The 24,191-nt window shown below is 34.1% G+C and overlaps 1 pseudogene; it reads left to right on the top strand.

The window, feature by feature from the left end:
- Nucleotides 1-9,212: 9,212 nt before the first annotated feature.
- On the top strand, nt 9,213-22,625 carry LOC116879633 (annotated as a pseudogene).
- Nucleotides 22,626-24,191: the final 1,566 nt, after the last annotated feature.

Here is a 24,191-nt window from a genome sequence, read left to right as displayed (position 1 = left end):
AATGGGGAAATTTTTTAGAGAAAACGTTTTAAAAACATCATGAAGATACTTATCTTGATAACCAACTAGCAAATTTGCTAGCTCATTTGAACCAAGTTTGTAGTTTGATCAAGGTCAGAACTAAATATTTTACTTAAGAGATAATAACTGGGGATATCAGATAGAAATTTTTTATCTATCTCAATCATAGAAAAAATTATCTTTCAGTTGAGCTAGGCCTTCCTTTTGTTTCCAGATGGTGTCACTCTTATTTGATACTCATTCTTCAGAGGAATTACTCAGAAATTAGGTACATAGTAGAGAGCATTTTCATTCATGAATAAAGAATGGAAGTACTTGCTTTGGGGAGTGTTCAGAAAAAAAGTTTATGTCATTTGCTACAAACTAGAAATACATTTCATCCTAATTCTACTATCCTTCTCCCAGAAAAAGAGGTCTTAGATTTATTCTCTTTGCAAATTGAAGCATCCTTCTTGAGGTAAGTCCAGACTTACCTGAGAGTCTTAATCAAAGTCAAGATGACTTGAATAAATTACCTTTATTTTTTATTTTTATTTTTTAAAAGATTTTGTGTTTATTTGTCAGAAAGAGAGAGAGAGAACACAAGCAGGGGGAGCAGCAGGCAAAGGGAGAAGCAGGCTCTCTGCTGAGCAAAGAGCTTAGTGTGGAACTCGATCCCAGGACCCTGGGATCATGATCTGAGCCTAAGGAAGACACTTAATCAGTTGAGCCATCCAGATGTCCCTTGAATAAATTATTTTTATTTTCTGTAAGATCAACCCGTATCTAAAGTTATTGAAGTATAGGTTTTACCCTCAGGTAGAAATAAGGTTTGCTTCCCCAAAAACTTGATCCAAATTGATCTTGGTTTTTATACAGAGTGATTATATTTCGTCAACAATTTAAATTAAAAGAAAATGTTTCTTTTAAAAAAAAATTATTTCTTTTAGGGAGAGAAAGAGCTAGAGCATGTGTGGGAGTGCAGGGGTCAGGCAGAAGGAGAGGGAGAGAGAATCTTAAGCAGAGCATGAGGCTCGCATGGGGCTTGAACTCATGACCCTGTTATCATGACCTAAACCTAAACCAAGAGTTGTATGCTTAATCAAATGTGCCACCAAGGTGCCCCTAAAAAATGTTTCAATCATGTTGAATTTCATAGGATATTGGATTTGGTACTTTTCATGGAAAATAGAAATGTTGAGGATGTAGGAATCTGTTATTACATGTTTAATTTTTTCCATTAAAATACTGGACTAACATAACTAGTATATTTTAAACTATTCCTCTCATGACACACACTCAGCTAAAGTCATTTGTATTTTTTAGAAATATAAATACTGCCTAAATACTATATTTTAAAGACCAGATGAATAATGAAAAGTTTTGTCATTCAAAAAGATTCAGAATAGTTTATATTTTTTGTGATTTTCTTCAGTTGTCAGAGTGTATGTAGGCCTTGGCAAGATAAATTAAATATAAAACCATTCTTCTAACTTAAAATAAAATGGGATAATGGATAGATGTGGGTACAAAATAACATATAACACTGAAAATAGAGCAAATATTAGTATTTATTGCCTAAGTCATATTAGGAGTACAGTTTCCTAATATGCTTTATAGGCCAGTAAAGTTTTATTGATATAATTTTGGAAGTCCAATTTTTTTTCAGATATTCCTTTTCTTAAGAAAATATTTTTCATAAAGTTATTAAGGCTATAGATTGTTTAATACATGAAGCAGAAAGAAGTTGCTTACATTTTGCTCAAAGCATCTAACCTCAGAATTAATGAGGTTTTATCTATAGAAGAAAAAAATGATTCATTAGTATTTTATCCCAGAATCACTGGCCTAAGTTATTAAAAAAAACTTTAACCAACATCAAATGTTAAATAGTAGTAGAATTTATATCCTTGCAATTTGATTAGTTAGATGAAAGACCTCTAAAGAAGGAGGTAAGAAACCACTATATTTTGCATAACAAATATTCTTAAGTAAAAAGTGACTATAAAGTGTTTTAAAGAAGTTGTACCTATATATACATAAAATTATATATGTATTTTAAATATTTTTGTATAATTCTGTGTGGTTTTATACAGTCTATAGGAATTTTTTTGTGTGTGTACTTTATGGGTCTGTAATTCTTTTGAAAATTCAGCTTCTCCTCTTCAAGCTTTGGTCCAAATGTTAAAGACATTGGTTTGGAAAGGCTACCATGCAAATAACACTATAATTGGTTTATAGTGAAAGTAGACTTTGTGCTTTCTTTTAGGAATAATTTTGGAAACCCAAGGAGGTGAAACAAAGAGAAAGTCTCAAGTAGATACAAGATAGCATGTACAAAGACTTGGTGCCCATCTCATTGCTGGTGTGACTGGAGAACCCTAAGATGATCACTGTTACTACAGTGGAGAATTTGAGTCAGAGAGAATTTGTATTGTAAAATGGTTGATTAGTTTAGATAAATCTAACTTATCCCACGGAGTCATTCTGTCCTTTTCCGTTGGACACTAGGAGATAAATGTCATGGTCATGGTTGGAGCAAAGGAAGGGACAAGTGAGAGTATGTTGAGTTGCATAGCAGTTGAGGTCAGAGATAATGAGGATGTCAATGAAATAGAGATTATGAGAAGAAATGAAATAATATAATATATTGTTGGAAAAAAATAATTTAGTTGGTGTCCGACAAAGAGGGTGGACTGAGGAAAAGTGCCATAGACTAATGTTTCAATTTATAAACAAAAGCCAGTTGTAGTCTGTTGATAGTTTCTAGTAGAATCAAGCTTGTGGGCATATCATTAAGGGCTTGAGGTTCCACATACAGTTAAAAGAATGATACTTGTGTCAGAATCCCCTACTGCTAAAGCTATTAATTTCATTTCTCTACTGGAATTTTTTCCTTTGTCTGCTTATACATATTACCACTGTTACTGCCACTTGGGTCTTGACTACTTGCGTTTTTTACCATTACTGAGATTTTCCTTGAACTTGTCCTCATTTTTAGTCTTTTTCTAGACCTCTGCCTGGTCTTGGACACATTCCAGACCACTCCATAGCTGCTGGCTTTCGTCTCCACTCTAGCCATGACAACAGGTGTCGTAGCTACCATCCAGATCCCATCTATTTCCGTACCCTCTCTTACTCCTTTTCTCAACTTCAGACCTCCTTACTTTTACTTATTCTGGGGGGTTCCATATCTTACATATATAAACATGTTAATAAATAATTACCTATAACTTTTTTAAAATCGAAAACATTCAGTATGTGCCTTATCATGACAACCACATTAAAAGGAGAGAGACTCCCTCCACAAAAACCAAAACAAAACAAAACACCTCACATGATTAATGTATTTAGAAAGATGGCTATAAATAAGGGAAGTAGATTTTTTTCTAACACTCCTTTGATTAAAAAAATATATGTGTTAAATTCACGTTATATTGAGGACATGTATATGAGAGACTTCAACTCCTTCAGACATTTTGAACATGATAGTATGTTGATGGAATGGGTGATTCAGAGTCATTAAAGGGTCTCAAAACTAGAGGGTCAGATTTATTTTTCTTCTCAGCCTAAAAGGTCAGAGTTTATTTGCTAATTGAGTGGCTAATTATTAGAAATTCGTGAAAATGTACTCCCAAAAGCATTGGCATATTAGTCTGTAGAGTGTTGGGGTACTTGATAGAGAGTGTTTAATCAGCAGTTTTGATTTTGGGTTGAAGAAATATTGAGTTATTATATTTGTGTTTGTCCATAGAATCATTCATCCCTGAAACTGAACCTTTGTGATTCCTGGTCCGTATTATTCTTAGCAAAAGACATCGGTTAGAGGACTTTTGTTTCTTTGTGAATGTATCCCTCCATTTCAAATTCATGAGAAACATGGATATGTGTTATCAGTTGGTAGTGTGATTCTCAGTCTTTTAATATAAATGACTAATTCTTTACTTTGCCAAATTTAATCACTGATATTTAGGGCTAGCATTTGTTTCCTGTCCTCTGGCTTTCTGAATAGGATTCACATCCAAGCTGAATAACTTATAATTGTTTTCACCTTTAACAGGACATAGTTATTATTTAATTTCATCTCATCTGGTGTATAAATGTTCATAGAAAATATAAAAACAAATTGAATTTTACTTGAAAATTATAGATATATAGCAGTTGTGATTTGATGCTGCCTAAAGAATATTCTGCAATGATGGAGATGTTCTTTATGTGCACTGCCCATTACTGTAGACTGTAACAGTGTGGCTGTTTATTACTTGAAATGTTGGTAGTATAACCGAGGGACTGAATCTTTAATTTAACTTAATTTTAATTATTTTAATTTTTATTTCAAGAGTTGAAATATTGGACATATTGTGGTAGTGACTGCCATATTGGATAGTACAGACGGAGAACATTCAATCAACTTTTGACCTTCCTGTCTTTCTTAGCATTTTACTAAAACTATGCAGATATTTTTCTAATTAACATATCAAACATTGTTGAGGAATCTACAACTGTCACTGTGATGGTTTTAAAAAAATGATCAGACTTTGAATTACAAGCCATGAAAACTTTCTAATCCTTTTTCTTTAATATTCGTGCAACAAAGTTCTGTTTTCAAATAAGTGACTCAAATGGTGATGAGCATAGAAGGACATATAATTATGTTACCCAAATAATTTTCTTCCATAATTGTTTCTTTTATATGATGACTACTTTCAACTTTTAATGGCATTTCTTTTGTAAATAAATGACTTTTTATAAAGCCTTCCATTATACTTTCTAGGACCAATTGACTTCTTGCTGAATGCATGCTTTTTAAAAATACATTTTTCAAGTATTTATTTCAAGGCTTTTAATGATGAAATCTTCACTTGATTAAAATACATGTTTCATTTGTTGGTATTTTGAGAGTGACAGACACAGTTTTATATAGCCAAAATAATTTATAAAACCTGTCACAAAATTGAGACATTTATTATTGTGTATCTAAGGAAATTCCCATCACAGGAATTGTCCCAAAGTGCTTCTGAACTGTGGGTAGAGCAACTGACATGCTGTTATTTTGAGCATATTCCCCATAATAGTGATGGATGGCATATCTTAGATCTAATAAAAAGAATTTAAATTTCATTCTTAGAATTTTTAGAATATATTTCTTCTCCCTTGTCATTTATTATAGTCATGTTATAATGCACTATTGTTACTTGTTTTGCTCCACTGGTAAATTTTAAGGCTTCTATTTCAGAAGGGTGGAAACACAAGGGAAAAAGAATAAACTTGTCTCAATGGTGGAAAAATATAAAGAATCACTGGTTTTAGTCATGTTAAAGATACTTAGTAGATAAGGAATTGCTGTATTTAGTCACATTATATATATTTATCCTATGATAAAAGAAATATATAAAATGGAATCTAACATTGGAAGAGTTTATATTTGTTGTTTTAAATAATATACATTTTCTATTAGGGTAAAATTTTTCTTTTTCTACTTTATTATTTAAATAAAATTGTGTACATTTAAAAGTTATACAATATTATGATTTTAAATATATACATATAAAATCATAATATTTTATAATATTAAATCACTATATATATATATATATGTATTTAAATGATTACTGCAGTCAAGCTGTATAATTTCAGGGCAAACCCACAAGTATGTGAACTGTTTTATATATGTGTCGTTTAGGATATGGGTTAGCTGAGAAATATTGAGAAGGCTTGGAAATAAACTTTCATATATGTATATATGAAGCATTAGAAAAACTACATTCCATACTGTATTACCTCATGCTGTTAGTATATTTTTAGGTGGGTTAGTAGATTTCTTTTAGCATTCAGGGCTAACTCTTCCATGTTTAATTTTAAAATGACAAATACAAGAATTGCTCACTGCTATAAAATGTCATATTTTTACAAAGTTTGATATATTAGCATTAACGAATAGAAAGTAGTCATTGATCCAGAAAAGTAAGCCATATTAAGTTGGACACACGCTGATATTTTAAAATAATTATCTGTATTCATAGGTTTATATTAATTTTTTTCTAATTAAAAACATACAATATGCAATCATAAGGAAAGGTCAGTTGTATTTCTAATTATTTTCCCCATGTAATTAGACATTTATTTTCTGCAGATTGGAGTTTACAGGATTAAAATACTTATTATTTAAAGGTCATGATTAAATATAAGCAAAGGGCATTATATATTAGATTATATTCCTAATATAGGCCATATATATTTATGTTGTATATAAAAGATGAGAAATGAAAATAAATACACTAGTTCTGCTGCCAAAAAATAGATTTTTAATGCTTGTTTTTTCTCTTCTACTTTTATCAAAAAAAGAGCATTAAATAAAAGCAGGCAGAGTGGAAATAATTAGACATCAAGACTGGTATGGTGAAAGACATATTGATTAATGTATACATAAACATAAAATACATACACATAGTAATATTTATATTATTTATATAATTTTAATTGTATAATATTATTTATATTATTTCAGTATATATTTTACATAGGTGATTTTTTAGCCAGCCCATCTATGCTGTTTACCTGTAGAACCTGAAGTTACATACTTATATTTTTACTTTGTACATCTGAAAGATTTATCACAATGTGAAATATGTGTTCAAATGGGCAGAATTGACAGTACGATGCCTTATGTTTCTGCAGGGAAGTTTGATTAATCTTATCCTGAATCTAGGATATAGTGTATTGTTGAGAATTTTGATTGTAATGTAGCTTTACTAAGCATAACTTTATCTTTTGTGTTAAAAGCTAAAACCATTTTACAGATGGTACTCATAGGAAGCAAGGGGTTTTAAAAGCCTGGTTATCATCCAGCCATGGGAAAAGTGAGTAAAGAGTGGAGGTAGATTAACAAAAGAAGAATCCAAAATCTAAATGATAGAGTAGAAAATTTACCTCATTAGGAGTACGCATGGGAATAAAAGGGGAAAAAAGGGAAGGTCAACACCTTGGGAGGATAAGATTGGATTGTTGACTTTGATAAATTGGGGAAGTTATGAAAAACAAATGGAACTGACATTCAGTAGGAACAAGTGTAGCATAATGCAATTAAGACAGAGAAAGGAGTTGCATGAGAACAATGAGCAGTAACACAGATTGCTGTGTGTAACATTCGAAGCATTCTCAAGTAGGAAGGCAATGTGAAGGTCATTTTACAGAGGAATAAAGAGACATAGGGAGCCTTCATAACTTATCAAAGGGAAAGAACTAGGAATATTATAACTGTGTCTAGTTTTCCAGCCCAGTGATTTCCCCTCAATACCATATTGTCCCTGAATCTAACAGGAAGTGGTTCAAGGTGTCCTACTTGATGAAGGGAACTGACTCCCCACTCAGCAATATCTCATCCATTAGAAAATCTTTCAGTACTACTAAAAATGTATTCTGAATTTCATTACTTCTCTCATTTCTAGTAATTCTGTACTAGTGCAAGGCATCATCCCCCAACCTGCCCTAGCAACCATTTTCTAATGGCAGACCGTGTGACTTCTTCCCCTTATGAATCGTATCATGCTACTTTGTTTATAAAATCTACAGGGGGTTAATGGCATTCTCGTTGCTAATAGTTATTCATATGATTTTACTCCCTCCTCCACCTCTTTACCTTTGCACCAGCTTTCCTTCTTTCTATTCCTAGAACAAGCTAGGATCCTATCTATCTTATGATGATATATTTCCTGTTCACTAATGTAGAATACTCTCAAATAGTGTGAGAAATATACAGTAAGGTCTAAGAGTCTGATACTATCTTTAAAGTTTTGCATATTTTGATGAAAATTTTCAGGTTGGAGTGAGAAATAATATATCCACATTTTTTTAATACTGAGAATTTAAAATAAATTTGCAAGAAGCCACATCCCCCTATGTAAGTTAGCTAATATCTGCGTGACTGACAAGAAAGAGCAGTTTCTTTGCCCAATATGAATACATCTGTATTCAAGGTCACATTTTGTTTGAGCTTTGTCACTTTTCAGATGAAATTAATTTTTCTTTGCTGACTATTGTCATAATAATTGGATATCCAGTCCATGGAAAGCAATTCTCTGATGTTCCAGTCAGATCTCTGCATTTAAATAAAAACCTAACAGAGCAGAAAACAGAAGGGAAACATGTACATTGATGAGGTGCTGTGTGTTGCCCCTGACTCTGGGTGAGCATACGTTCTGCAGAGTTGAGTCAGCTCAGCGATGCTTACCATCCCTTTTGTTTGGTGCCAACGGTGGCAATGATCAGGAACCATTTACCTTTACCTTTTTTTGCCTCCTACTATTTCTTTGCTCAAGCTCTCAAAGCCTTAGAAGCTGTTCAAGATAGCACAGGTCTGGGGGAGCTGAGTGATCCTCATTATAGAACCAAAATAGTTCATTAAATGCAGAGTGACTGCAGGACTGTGGCTACAGGCAGCTGTCTGGTCATGCTTTGCCACAGCCAGGTTATTTTAAAGTTGGTGTAAATTAAGTATGTTCCTTTTATGGCAGTATCTTCTGGGCTCAGGCATCTTTCAAGAAGGCAGGAAAATAATTAATTTTGGATTCGTACATACTCAGTGTACCTGTAAGAACTACTTGGAAGCTTTTGTAGGAAAAAAAAATTATAATTTTCAGTTGGATGGGTGGAAACCAGCACTTGATTTAAACAGAATTTATATACATTTGGAAAAAGTGCATGAAATCACTACTTAATGGAATATAATAAATATTTTTGGCAATCATACTTATGTGTTATCCTGAGAAATGTGTTTCTGTACTAAAAGTAAATGATAAGTAAAATTGGTGAGCAGATGAGTAAGAAAAGAGTTGCAGAAAGAAAACTGTTCTTTTGTTGTTGTTATGTTCATGTTACAAGGAAGAAAGTGTTCTTGTTGCTTAGTCTAGGTTACGCCAGAACACAGCTAAATGTAAAAAAAATTGTGCCAACTTTGTGATGCAAAAACACAGGTGATATAACTTTTCTACTTAGAATGATTTATTTAATAAATTATATATTTTTATACCTAGAAGGGACGTCAAATATCACTTAGCACATCATTTCCCAAATTGTATTGCATGAAGTTTCAAAAACTGAGCAAACAAATAAAAACAAAACTGACCTAAGTTAAACAGTTTTGGGTATCTGGAAGGAATTCAGCCATTTACACTGATTTATCTAATGCATGATTTCACACAATGTTTTGTACCATGACGTTCACTGGATCAGCAGCATTTCCAAAATTGATTGCTTTGGTACTGACATTAACATCCTTAGGGACCCAACTTTTCTTATAAGCAAAGGTCAGTGAGTAAATTGCAAAACAGTTCTAACAGTAAAGGAAATAAGGTCCAAGGAGGCTAACTGGCTATGCCAAAGCCACAGGGGCTTACTGGTCTTGCCAGGTCTTTGGTTTCTAGAGCTCTACTCTTTCTGCTTCATACTTTACTTTTTATTAGCTGAGATGACCAGCATTTTGCCTCAATATAGACGCAGCCTCTTTCCCACTATACATAAATATCATGCTAACAGGTAGTGAGATGCATTACCAATGCGAGCCAGTCCCTCCAAGAATTTTGGTTGGGGCAGAAGAGTGGTTAGCTTGTCACTTGCCCTTAGGTGTCAGATCAGATATCTCCCTAGTGAGAAGCTTTTTATGGGAGTTCAAAAATAACTTTCAGCTGTCACATAAGATACTTCTCCAAAAATACAAAGAAAAATTTTATTTACAGGAAAGAATTTAACTTCTCTGGCAATTTCAAAACACCTCTCCCTATATGGTCTATATCTATATGTGTACAATAAATGCATGCACACAAATCTTCTGCAAGAAACTGGAACATATAGGTCCCTCAACAAGTGGGACAAGGGCAATAAGAAGATTCTACAGGGATGTTCCAGAAATGTCTTTTATTCTTCTGAAATACTGATTGTTAGAACCATATACAAGATTGAACTGTCTATATTTTCCTGAAAAGGAATATATCAGAGTCAGATTCACTAGCTTGGATGTTTGCTGGCATTTTAAACTGCTCATTTGGAGTTAAGAAAAGTAAGCATTGTTTTCTTATATCAACAAAATTATATATGTTGTCCCAGATGTATACACAGCTTGTTTGCCAGTAATATTAGATGCATTTGTTTGTTATGGGGGACTTCTATTTTTATTTCTGGGGGACTTTTAGAAACATTTATTTATTGTGAGGGACTTTTAAAACAAGCTCGTGGTTAAATGATGGCTTCCTAAACTATAAGGCAGTATTTAAAAGAGCCATTCTTGACTATTTAAATGTTTGTAGTTCTGTCAAGATAATTTTGAAAGTGGTGATATATCGGTCAAAGCGTCTCAAAGGCTATATATAGATTTTTATTGCATATATTCTTTTTTTTTAAAGATTTTATTTATTTGACACAAAGAGAGACAGTGAGAGAGGGAATACAAACAGGGAAAGTAGGAGAGGGAGAAGCAGGCTTCCTGCGGAGCGCAGGGAGCCCCATGTGGGGCTCCATCCCAGGATGCTGGGATCATGACCTGAGTGGACGGCAGACACTTAATGATTGAGCCACCCAGGCGCCCCTATTGCATATGTTGTGATACATACTCATTTATTTGCTTTAAGGGGGTTTTATTTTAAAATTACAAAAGCCACACATATGAAAGAGAGTTAAATGGTATAAAAACATTGTAACAAAAAGTTCTCTTCTGTCCTCTCCAACCCCCAATGCCTATTTCTAAATCTTACGGATATTGTTCTGCTTTCCCAATGCGGATAGAAAGTCTTGATGTTTAACAGGATAGACTTTACAATTTTCTTTCTGCATATTCACATGCACATCATCTTACAAGAGTGGGATTGTATCATATGACCAATGAGTTTTGAAGAAGTTTGTTTTCCATTACATGCTTGCCCTTTCTCTTCTCTCCAATCAGTACATTCCTGATCACCCAAGAATAATGCACATTGATAGATTCTTCCATTTTTCTCTCTGTGCTTTGTGTGGTTTTTCCTTCCATCCTTCTTGACTATTAATGACAGATATTTATACACATATATGTATGTTTATATTATGCTTTATTAATATTTCTTTTTTTGATTTTTTAATTGTTCCCATTTTTATTTGTATTGTATGTATTTGTTTGTATTCCTTAAATGTATTTCATGAGACTGATAAAGTGAAGTGCCCCAGTGAATGTGCTCAATATTTAGTGAAGCTATAATCCATGTCTTAAAAATTATCTTAATCCACAAAAAACATATCATAAATATATAGATAACTGAGACTACTTTCATACAAGCATCTCTTTAATACTGATTATTTTACAATTAGTAAAATATCCATACCCTCAAATTTGCATATTTTTGTCAATTGATGTTAAATTCCGTATTGCCTGGTATCACTATTATTTACTATTTATTTCAATTCAGTTAATTAACATAGAATATATTATTGGTTTCAGAGGTATATAGGTCTGTGATTCATCAGTCTTATATAATACCTAGTGCTCCTATCATCACATGCCCTCCTTAATGTCCATCTCCCAGTTACCCCATCTGGTATCAGTATTTTAATACTTGCTTTGTATTATGTTTACTTAATATCCTTTTGTCTAATCCATTCATTTTCAGACTTTAAAAAAAATCTGATTTTTTTCAACTTTTAGTGGAGAATTCAGCCTAATAACTTACATACTTGGTATTTTTTCCAACTTAAATTTATATTTATGTTTCATTTGACTTTGTTATCTTTTTCTTCTCCTTATTTTATAAGGTCTAATAATGTTGTAACTCTTCCTTTTATGCCCCCCGTGTTAATTTGGGAATTTTCCTCTATTTTTTCCCATTGTTAGTAGCTGTTTTCCAATGTTCATAACAAAACCCTAGTATTCCTTACTCTTATATGAAAATGAAGTTCCAACCATTGGTTCCAGCAGTATACTTTCTTTCTCAAATCTTTCCCATCTGCTTTCCTTCCTCTCACCTTATAAGATAAGACCTTCACAATATTTGCATTTATTATTTTTCTGTGTTATCTCTTCTCCACCAGTTAAGAATGCTGGATTATTTTCTTTTTCTTTTCCCTAAGTTTTGCTGTCCTAGATTTAGTACCTTTTTTTTCTAAATTAGCAGAAGCATTTTATTGTCACATCTCTCATCCATTGAACAGGTCTTTCAGTACTTCTGTTAAATATACTGAGATCTGATTTTATCCTTCTAAAATTAATTCTAAGTTATAAAGAGGAGTACATTTTTCCCCATTCTTTTATTTCTTCTTTAACTTTGTCTCTTAAGATTTCTATGCTTATTCATTTTGCTATTTTATCAGGGTCATTTCTTTATTGTTTTCTCAGATAGAGTGTGTGGGTGGAATTTTTTTTCTTTGTCCATAGCAGATTCTTTTTATTTGTAATGCATTCTCGGTTAGCCTACAGTTCTGGAATTTTATCAAGGTTTATCTTTTTTTTTCTTTTTTCTTTAAGTCAATCACAACTAGAACTCTGAGTTTTTGCAATCTATAGGACCAGGTCTCTATATCTCTTTCCTCCATATTTTTCTTTGTATTCTTTAGAACCTCTTATTTACCTATGCTTTATCTCCTCTAGCTATCCTCCAAGTTACAATTTATGATTTCTATTTGGTTATTTTGTTTTTCTTTCTTTTTTGAATTTTAAATGATACATCTTTTTAAGTAGTATTAAATATAATCGAATTCCAGTGTAATAGGAAAATCATAACATGGGGTCTACTGAAATTGGGTTTAATCTGGACTTGGGTACTGTTTTGTTATCATATTGAGGAATAATTTGTAGACAGTGAGGCTTATCATTCTACATTTTGACTCCATTTTCATAGACTTTCTGTCTTTTTGGTTCTATTAATATATTTCTCTTCTTTTATATGAAATTGAATTTTACTCAAAAGAAGAGAAAAATAAATAAAACTACAGTGAGATACTTTTTCTCTTTTCTTGGGTTGGCAAACAATTTAAAAGTTTGGCAACACATTCTACTGGAAAGACTGAGTGGCATCTTCCTTAGTTACTGGTGGAAATGCAGGTGATAAAACCCATTACAGTGAGCAATTCAGCAGTTCCTAACAAAATTACTTATGCATTTCCTTTTTAAAAATTTATTTATTTACTTATTTATTTTTATTCCTATATAATTAACATACAGTGTTATATTAGTTTCAAGTATACAATATAGTGATTTAACAACTCTGTACATTACTCAGTGCTCATCATAATAAGTGTACTCTTTAATCGCCATCACCTGTATCACCCATTCCCCCATCCACCTCCTCTCTGGTAACCATCAGTTTTTTCTCTCTATATAAAAGTCTGTTTTATTGTCTCTTTTTTCTTTGTTCATTTGTTTTGTTTCTTAAGTCCCACATATGAGTGAAATCATATGGTTTTTATCTTTCTCTGACTCTTATTTCATTTAGGGTCTAGATCGATCCATGCGTGATTGCAAATGGCAGGATTCCCCCCTCCTTTTTTTTTGTGGTGTTACATTGTTATTTCTTTTCTTTCATTTCTGTTTATTTGGATCCTCTCTCCCTCTCTCTCTCTCTCTCTCTCTCTTTTTGATGAGTTTGTCTGAAGTGTTGCTTTAATATATTTCTTAAACTTAGTGTTCCAGACTTTTAATTTGTATTTCAATCTCCACCAATTTGTCAACTGATTTTTTCCATTTAATAAACTCTTAATTTTGGTAATTTCCATAAAGTTTAATTTGAATGCTATCTAGTTCCTTAAGTGATTTAATTATTGGTACAAGTTTCCTGTTATTTTCTGGTCTTTTTTTCCAAAACTTATTAGCAATGTCTTTTGCATGTTACATTTCTTGCAAATTTCATGGCCCATGGCCTGACCCAGCTCTGGACTACTTAAATCATGACACAAATAGTAAATTTTTCTTCCTATTGAGACTAGAAGATATTAACAAGTCTATTGTCAGTATCATATAAAGATGGCAGAAAGCCCTTATCTTGTTCCCTACTGCCACTTTCCTACTTTTAGTATTAGTGATAATGTGGTTTTACTTTTAAGGTCTCTTCAGTAATGTGAGACTAGACAAAAATGATATATTCATTCCAGCTTTGGTTAACTTTTCTCTAGGGTGTCATTTTAGATTGGGGATCTACCCACTCCTCAGGATCCATTTACAATGTTCCTCAGCATCTCCTCCTGGTCAGAAAGGAATTCAGGAACATTTCTTTCCTTCAGAACTCAAAACAGAAACTTGAAGCTTCATTCGTACAGTCTTGCACCACCTGCCTTCCAAAGGCAGCCTTAGCTTGGCTCAGAGGAGGCAATGGTTTTGATTTAGCAGAAGGACGCTAATTTAAAGTGCCATTTTTCCAGAATCTTCTTCAAATTCCTTTAAAATTTTTCCATTTACATCTCTTTATCTATTTGCCTATTTATCTATATATCTGTAATTTTATCTATATCTGTAAATTTATTATTCATCTATCACTTATATATATCATTCAAAGTGGAGAACTTATTATTGATTTTTCTTTATTTAGAATCCTAACATTTATTGTTTCCCATGCTATATATTGTTTGTGTTTGTTTTGTGATTCCTAAATAAAATTTGTCTTTTCTATTAGCAATATTATTATTATAATGCAAGATCAAAAAGAGATCATTTGTATGAAGAGAATATATAAAACTGTTACTCTCATTTGCACCTATTTGAACAGTTTTCCTTTTACTTATTCATTTTTTTATGGTACAATATTTTCTCGTGTGTGATGAGAAAAAATGCTTTCTTGCCCCTCACCTTTTGATAGTAATAAATGCTTGAGAAAGTTTTTGAGGGTTCATATTTATTCATACAATAAATAATTTAAAATTAACCTGGAAAAATAGTATTTTTATAGTAAACATTTTAAAGATTTGTGTGGGTTAATCTATCTTCATAGATAATATCTTACTGAAATAGTACTTGTTCTGTTAAATATAGACACGTTATCCAAGTAAAACTTAAGATTTCTATCTTGTCTTGCAAACTGAAGAATTGCCTAACTGTTGTAATCTAAATTTTTACCCTTTAACGTGTAAATGACCTTCTCTGAGAATTTATAGGCCATGCACTACTTTTTTGAAGGTTAAGAGGTAAAAATAAAGCCAGTTATTTATTTAAAGCCAATAAATGAGTTGAGCATTTTCTGACTCTAGCTGCCTCCGAGAAATCATTGTTAGAACCATGCATTAGAAGTTTTTCTTCTTTTAAAAGTTCAAATGTATTCTGTTGAGAATGAGTATTTTTATAACTGATAGTATTTTCCTTTCTCTTTGGTCAACAAGGAGCTAAGCTTCAAATACGGGTTAATTCCAGCAACCTTGTTGGCCTTTAGTTCTTGCACATTTGTTTACTATGACTCTCATCCCATAACACTTCCTTTCCCCTATACCAGTTTTCACTTAGGCTTTGTAGTTGCCTTTATACTTTTCTTGTTGTTGGTTTCCATATGTTGTGAAATTAGGGAGTGTAAAGCTAACTAGATAGGTAAGTGAAGTAGTCATTGAGAAGCTAAATAAATAAACAACTAAATAAAGAAGCTAAATAAATAAACAACAACTGTGGCTTAGAAAGAATTTTTACCTATGTTATACTTTACTCTTACACTCATTAAATGAAACTTCAAGGATGTATTGAGACTTGAAAGCTTTTAGAATAATTAGGGGACATTTCATCAATCATTAGCCTGGTCTTTGCTGGCAGATTGGTGCTGGTTAGACGTCTGTCAGGGACTTGCCGGATGGTGTACTCTAGATAAGGTCTAAGGTCGGGGTGTTAGATTTACTGGGAAATTACTACCAAACAAACAAATGAATAAAAAATGATTTTGCTATGGATAATAGTTCCTATTGAAACACATATAATCATATATCCACTTACTTCTATCTAACAGGTACACCATAAGAAGACAAAGGAAATAAATCATATTCTTCTAGGTTTTGTTAATCACAATGCTAGGTAATTCTATCTTCATAGATTCTGAACTACTTTTGACTATTCATCCTTACAGTTGAGAAAGGATGATCTTTCTGAATTCAAATTTAAATCATGTAAGTTTTCTGCTTAAAGTTATTTATTGTATGTTTTCATATATAACTTAAAATCCAGATTTTGTATAGTATAAAGTCCTCTATTAGCGGGTACTTGCTACCTGTCTGGGTTAATTTCTGAAACTCTCTTCAACAAACCTTGTAATCCAACAAAAATAAATTATGTGCCATTCCCAATACACAACACATTCTGTCTTACTTTACAAAAAAAGAGTTATATTATCTTCTGGAACTGTCTTTTCTTTGTTGTACGATCTGGTATACTCATCCTTAGCTCATAGGACAAATTTTTTGAATTTCATAGAAAATATTAGTCTTCTGTGCTTTTCTGCTATCATAACTCTATGTGCATGTTGGCAAATGGTTGGTGACCCAATCATATGTCACCCTACCCTTACATCATTATAAAAGAACTTTGATGTCCTTGCCTTCCCTAACTTCTTTGTCTGTTTACAGTAGACATTACTGTATTGTATAAATTTTTAGCTGCCTTGAATATGGACACACATAAGGCAAACATTATCAGAAAAGAGAAGATAGCCTTGGTTAGAAGAGAATGTGGGGCAGGAGGAGGACTGTGACAGCGAGAGGATGAGTGTGAACATACCTTCCACACCAAAAATATATAACAAATTAAGGTGTGTGGAAAATTACCACTATTGCTGTGCCCCCAAGAAGATATAGAACATGAACCTGTATAAAATCAGTGGAATCATAATTAGAGAGAGTAGGGACAGAGATGTGTGTTTTGACTGTTGTTTTTGTAATAGGGGCCACTCATCCTTAAACACAGTTTTGATGCAATGACTTGGAAACAACAATAACAAATGCCATATACTCTAACAAATTTGAATCTAGAAGAACTGAATTTTTCTACATGTAGAGACGGTCCTATACCTGGGGAAATGCAATAAGAGAGAGATTCAGCTTACTTCTATGATAGGGCTTACATTTTGCATTAAAATTAATAGTTTCGTCTCCCTTTACATAATTCCTTTAGGGAGAGTGCCTTGACTATTTACTTTTATATCCTTAGAATTTTGTGTAATATTGAAATGTTGAGTAAATGTATGTATGACTGAGTGAAAAATAATAATTGAATAAATACATTGTGTTGGTAATTGTTTCTGCCAGCAGAGGGAAAAATATTAATGTTTGCTAAGAATTGAAGTACTTGGAGTATTTGATTGCTAGATTGCACTGCAGATGGGATATGGATCCTACTCAGAAAAGCAGAATTTAACATAGCATAGAATAATCACTAAGATGATATGAGAATAGATATTTTGTATTACCAAGACACTGATACTTCTTCATCAATTGAAATGGTATTTAGGACTTCTGCAGAGCTTGAAACATAGCTACTAAGGCACTATTAAAAATCCATCTAGAAAGGAAAATTCAAATGTATAAGATGCTGGGTTGATAATTTATCTTCATCATACTGTGTAATGTACATGAATAAGATTTCTTTCTCTGTCATATGTATAAGCGGCTAATGCTAAAAGCACATGAAGAATAAATGTGTTTTTAATTATTGGCTGCATTTATGTTGCTGTAGAATCTCAGAGAATTTTATCCTTTTTAAACTAGATTATCATTTTATAGTGATCTCTATCGTGTGTATGAAGTCAGACCTTACTGAAAGTGTTAATTTGGAGGACTAAAGTGATGATAAATATGGCACACACTTAAATATTTGGTTTTTGTTTTGTTTTGTTTTTGTTTTTGTTTTTAAAGAATTTATTTATTTATTTGACACAGAGAGAGAGAGATCACAAGAAGGAAGAGAGAAGGGGGAAAGCAGGCTTCCTGCTGAGCAGAGAGCCCAATTTGGGGCTTGATCCCAGGACCCTGAGATCATGCCTGAGCTGAAGGCAGAGGCTTAACCCACTGATCCACCCAGGTGTCCCTTAAATCTACGTAAAGTCATTCTTTGTAACCACAGTATTAGCTTTTGGCAAAAATGGCATCCTTCTCTTGGGGCGCCTGGGTGGCTCAGTGGGTTAAAGCCTCTGCTTTCCACTCAGGTCATGATCCCAGTGTCCTGGGATCGAGCCCCGCATCGGGCTCTCTGCTCAGCAGGAAACCTGCTTCCCACCCCCGCTACCTACTTGTGATCTCTGTCTGTCAAATGAGTAAATAAATAAATCTTTCAAAAAAAAAATGGCATCCTTCTCAGTTAGTGCCTTTTTTTTTTAAGTATCTAGATGACTAGAGTAATTCTCTCACTGTTCAACATATTATAAACTTTATAGGTAGTCTACCTTAATCTCATGATCTGATTGCTTTTGAAGTTACTACTACTGAAGTAGAGTTGACATATAATGCTGTATTAGCTTCAGGTATACAACCAAGTGATTTGGAAATTCTACACATTATGCAGTGCTTTGCCATGATAGGTGTAGACACTATCTGTGTTCATATGCTAAGTAGGGTAATGTCGAAACTAGAGAGATAACCACAGAAAATGAGAGATGTAGTATGTAGCTGGGAGTTTTAGGACCTGCCAATCTGTTCACCACTCACATACCAGTAATACTATTTGTTTCTTAAAGATTCTTTAACTAAAGCAAAATTAGCATTTTGAAATAAATTTCACAACAAATATTCCTTTATATAAAAAAATTGTAGAAATGGTTCCTTTGGCATCTGAGTGATGCATATTAAAAGTACATCTCATTGTAGTGTGGCTTTCTTTCTGTCTTTCTTTCTCTTTCTTTTTTTTTTTTTTTTGATCACGAGTGCTTGTGGGCAGTGGAGAGGAACAGAGGGAGAAGAAGAGAGAGAATTTTAAGCAGGCCCAATGCTCAGCACAGAGCCCCATGCAGGTTCAATTCCACAATCCCGAGATCATTGAAATCAAGAATCATTTGCTTAATGGACTTGAGCCACGCTGGTGCTCCATGTGTGATTCTGAAAGTAGTTACAAAAAAGTGAATTTCTGTTAGAAAATTAAAAAAAAACCAAACAAACAGTTTTCATCTATAGATGAAATAAAATTTATTTATTTATATCTTTATTCATAATTCACCATGAATGTAGAATAATGACATTTTAAAAATAGATTTTATTCATTTATTTGGCAGAGAGAGCAAGAGAGAGAGAAAGAGAGAGAGTGCAAAAGCAGAGGGAGCAGCAGGCAGAGAGAGAAGTAGGCTTCCTGCGGAACTTAATCCTAGGACCCTGGGATTGTGACCTGAGCCATAGGCAGCCATTTAAGCAACTGAGCAACCCAGGCATCCTGAGTAATAACGTTTTGTTCCATTAGTTATTATAACTCTTCTTTTGCTTAGAATTTGTTTTGTTTTGTTTTAGAGACAGAGGGCCCATGGGCATGCATGGGGGAGGTGGGGCAGAGTAAGAGGAAGAGAGAGAATCCCAAGCAGGCTCTGTGCTCAGCACAGAGCCCCACCTGGGGGCTCCATCCCAGGACCCAGAGATCATGACCTGCGCCAAAACTAAGAGTCAGATGCTCAGACAACTGAGCCACCCAGGTACCCCTAGAATATGTTTGAAAAGAAAGACACTGACTCATATTTTTCTTTAAAATCTTAACTATGAAATATCCAAACTCACATTACAATTAAATATTTAAATATGAATAATTAATCATATTAATAATGAATAATAATTAACTATAATATTAATATAAAATGATGTTTATTATATATTAATAAATATAAATAATAAATATAATTAATAATTAATGATTAATATTAATAATTAAATATTTAATAAACAGATATATGCTTAATCCTATTTATTTATTTAAAAGATTTTATTTATTTATAGAGAGAGAGAGAGATCACAAGTAAGTAGAGAGGCAGGCAGAGAGAGAGGAGGAAGCAGACTCCCTACTGAGCAGAGAGCCTAATGTGGGGCTCGATCCCAGGACCCTGGGATCATGATCTGAGCCAAAGGCAGAGGCTTAACCCACTGAGCCACCCAGGTGCCTCATACTTAAACCTATTTAATTCCTATTAACATTTGGACATTTTTGCTACTTTTTTGTTGTTATGAATGTATTTATAAGTAAAGATGTCATGGTGTTTTATCTTTAATCTTTAATTAAAGATAAAGATAAAATAAACAATAACAATAAAAGATAAAGATAAAAGATGTTTTATCTTTTATCTTTAAATATCACATATACATCTATAATAAATTTGAAAATCTCCTATATAACCACAATACTGTTAGCTCATCTGAAAGTTTAAAATATTTTCCAAAAATGATTTACTATCCAGTCCATATTCAGATGTTACCAACTGTCCTCAAAATATATTATAGCTGTTTTATTTTATACTTTTTAAAAAAAATTTTATACTCTTTTATTTTATGTTTTTTATTATTAAAAAAAATTTTTAAGATTTTTATTTATTTGACAGAGAGACACAGTGAGAGAGGGAACACAAGCAGGGGGACTGGGAGAGGGAGAAGCAGGATTTCTGCAAGGAGCAGGGAGTCTGATGCAGGGCTCGATCCCAGGACCCTGGGATCATGACCTGAGCTGAAGGCAGACGCTTAATGACTGAGCCACCCAGGTGCCCCTAGTTTAAATTTTTTATTTATATACTGTTGTTTATTTTATATTTTTTAAAAAATTTTATACTGTTTTAAGACCAGCATCTGTACATTTTATTATATCTCTTTAGTCCTTTAATCTAGAACAGTTCTAACATGAGATTATATAATGATAGTCACTGAAATATTATAAGGGGGAATACTTTATGATGATAGTTGTACCCTTCATCTTGTTAGGATGGTTGGTTGTTGTAGCAGCTGCCACAGGACATTTGCTTAGACCTCCTTGACACAGAAACCTTGTGGTGGAGAGTGTGGTCAGCTGACAGCCTTTAGTTGCTGTACATTCAGGTGTCACCTCAGCTTTCACTCAGAGGCCTTACTCTCTCTTCCCCGGTTTCTTCTAGCCAATTTCTTACATATCTACTTCTGTCCTGGTGACTTTTGGAGGTCCTGAAATGATTTAAAAAAAAAAAAAAAAGTGGTATGAGAAATGTGGAAATTTCTCTTTGCACTCATTATGTTTTCTCTCTTTCTTATACACACACAGATATACGTGTTATACACATATGCGTATATATATCGGTAATATATGGAAATGAATGGAAAGCAATAGCATTCTATTATATTTACTGTATTTAACATTTTCCATTTTATTGTCATGGAGCACTAAAGTAATGCATAATGGTTTAATAAATTATTCTGAAATGTGGAGATTATGACTGCTCCTTGCCAAGGGGTTCTCTGTGTATTTTCACTCCACAATTACAAACCACTAATAAACAGTAAATAGTTCAGAATAAAATACTGAACGGTAGCACTTACTCTCATCAGGGGAATGCCATTTTTAATTGTCGAACTAGGGCTCTGTTTATTTTACGAATATGTTGATGAGAACAAAATTGTATGAAGTTATTCATTAAGTTTCAATTTTTGTTATCGAAATACAAAATGTGGGAGATTCAAATGTGTTTTTATTACCTCATGGGATTCAATTGAACAATTGAATTTACTTTCATTTATTCATTTACCCATTTACTCATTTACTCAAACAATTCATTTCCTCATTTAATTCTACGAGTTTGTACTGAATTCCTGGACAGGGAAAGATTTGCCATCATTGAATACTTGTCTCAATCCTCAGGTTGTTTCATGGAATGAGTAAGTTTGGAAGAGGAAAGAAGAAGTTTTGGAAGCTCAGAGGAAGGGTATAGGAATTACAACCGGAGAGGCCAGAGAAAGCATCCAGCTTTGCTGCTGGACTATTTTGCTCTTTGGGTACCACCTCAACACCCAAGGGCCCAGTAAATATGTGCATCCTGGATTACAAAAAAACAAACCTGCCCCCGGCCTTCCCTTTAGGCCAAACTGCAAGCGGAATCCCAGGCCACTTCCCCACCAGCGCTCCGCCATGGACAGTCCTGTTTCCACTTTATAAAGATAGTGGGGTGGGATTGCTGCAACCTTTGGACTAACGACTATCTAAAACATTGCCTAAAAGAAGATTTCTGTCGACATGGAGCAGAATACATCTATTACCCACTGTCTGAGACACTTCAGCAACACAGAAACACTGTAGCGAACAGACCTGTTATTGTCAATTGTGCTGGAGGAAATAAGAGGCCCAGAAAAGGATGAGAGTGAAAAAGCTGCCCATGATTTTGGCCCTGCACCTAAAGCGGTTCAAGTACATGGAGCAGCTCCACAGGTACACCAAGCTGTCTCACCAGGTGGTCTTCTCCCTGGAACTCTCCCTCGTCAGCACTTCTGGTGACGCCGTGCACATGGACTGCATGTACGACTTGGTGGATGAGGTGGTTCACTGTGGCAGTGGTCCTAATCGCGGGCATTGTATTACTATTGTGAAGAGTCGTGGCTTTGGGCTTTGGTTTGATGATGACATTGTAGAGAAAAGAGATGCCCAAGCTATTGCGGAACTCTATGGTCTGGCATCAGATATATCAAAAAATTCAGAATCTGCATATATTTTATTCTACGAGTCAAGAGAATAACTTAAAGAACTGTGGGACTAAATCAAATGGGGGGAACATTCAAAGCACTCTTACATGGTTCCCCTACAGACTTTCCTCCCCAGCAGCCCTCCAGGGGTAGGATGCCAAGTTGGATGGCCTGGCTGTGTTAGACTTTCTCTCTCTTTGGTTTTTTTACATGAGGCACTACTTGTGGTTTTATTTTAGTCTGAGGTAGAGTTATCTGCAATCAGATTGTAGTAAGATTTATATGAGTAACAGTTGCTAATTTTAGGATCGGGTAAATGCTCCACCACTGGCTGTGTTGGCTGAATCAGAGTGACATTTCCTGCAAATGTCTACAGTCTGTTTTGTGTCTCTGCAGAATGAACACCCTAAATACCTTCCCGGATGGCATTTCAATGCATTCCTTTAACTTGTCCCTGGAAGCACTCACTCCTACCCAATTTTAGCTGTTCTGCCTCTTTTCTGAGAAAAGGACAGAAGAATTGGGTAAATGTTCACCTTTTAGGGCTGCAACTACAGCTTTAAGTTTGTGCAAGTGAAAACGTTTAAAAATGAGTAACTTCAATACTAAAACCATCCTCCATGTGGAACAGGGTGTTTCTAGTGGCTAGCGCCTGTCCTGCCTGTCCTCACCTCACCTTCAGAAACCCTGGGACTAGGAAGGTAGGAAGCTCAGGGCAGGCAAAGCCAAGAGGAGGAAGCGTTAGTGGATAGTGTAAAGTTACTATTCTTATCCTTCTACCAAAACCATGGGTCAGGAAAATAATCCGATGCTCTTTGTTTTCAGTGACCGTCTACTTCCGTGAGGTCCTGTGAGTTGTATCTGTCATGTATTAGGCACTGCTAAGTTTTCCTGGGTGTCATTCCAAACCTGCTGGGGTTTTGCAGTCTGTGGTCGCAGGGCTGAGACACTGTGGTGACTGTTCCTGGCCCAGCCCTCCTTAGCCGGTCAGCACCCACATCCTTCTCTACCAGGAAGGACAGAGCACTGCACCTTCACCACCATCGACCATGTTGTACAGCTGTTGGCTTTTTCACATTTCCGACTGTTTACTGAGGAGCTGGTGAGCCCTGGGGCTAATATGGAACCTTCCCTAGAGGGATTAATAAAGTTAGCTGGGTGTGAAGGTGGGTCAGAGGAAGTGTGAGTGGGTGGGCGGAGGAATGAACAAAATGGTGGTGTTTCTTTGGCTCAGACTCTAGCATGCTTGATAAGACAGTTTTTTGGAAGAACCTCATCTCACTATAGTTACTTTTACCTTTTTCACTTTTGTTATATATGTATTTTTTCGATCATTTGAGAATTGGTACCTTTTATTAAAAGCATGAATTTGGAAACAAAACAAAACAAATCAAAACAATAAAACCCAAAACAAAACAAAACCAAAAATATAAACCCACCAAAAATCTAAGGTTGAATTAAGGTAGACAGATCACTGAATAGGATAGAGAATTCACACAGGAGTCTGTACCAAAGAGGAACTTAAGTTTTTCACCATAACTCCGGTTATGGTGTTGAATTGGTGTTGAATATGGTGTTGAATTGGTGTTGAATATATTGGCTGAAGTTTCCAAAATAAA

Source organism: Lontra canadensis, unplaced genomic scaffold (assembly GCF_010015895.1).
Source record: "Lontra canadensis isolate GAN:19392208 unplaced genomic scaffold, GSC_riverotter_1.0 scaffold62, whole genome shotgun sequence".
Classification (NCBI taxonomy): Eukaryota; Metazoa; Chordata; class Mammalia; order Carnivora; family Mustelidae; genus Lontra; species Lontra canadensis.
The sequence above is the reverse complement of the archived record's forward strand: the minus strand, read 5'-3'. Positions and strand labels throughout refer to the sequence as shown.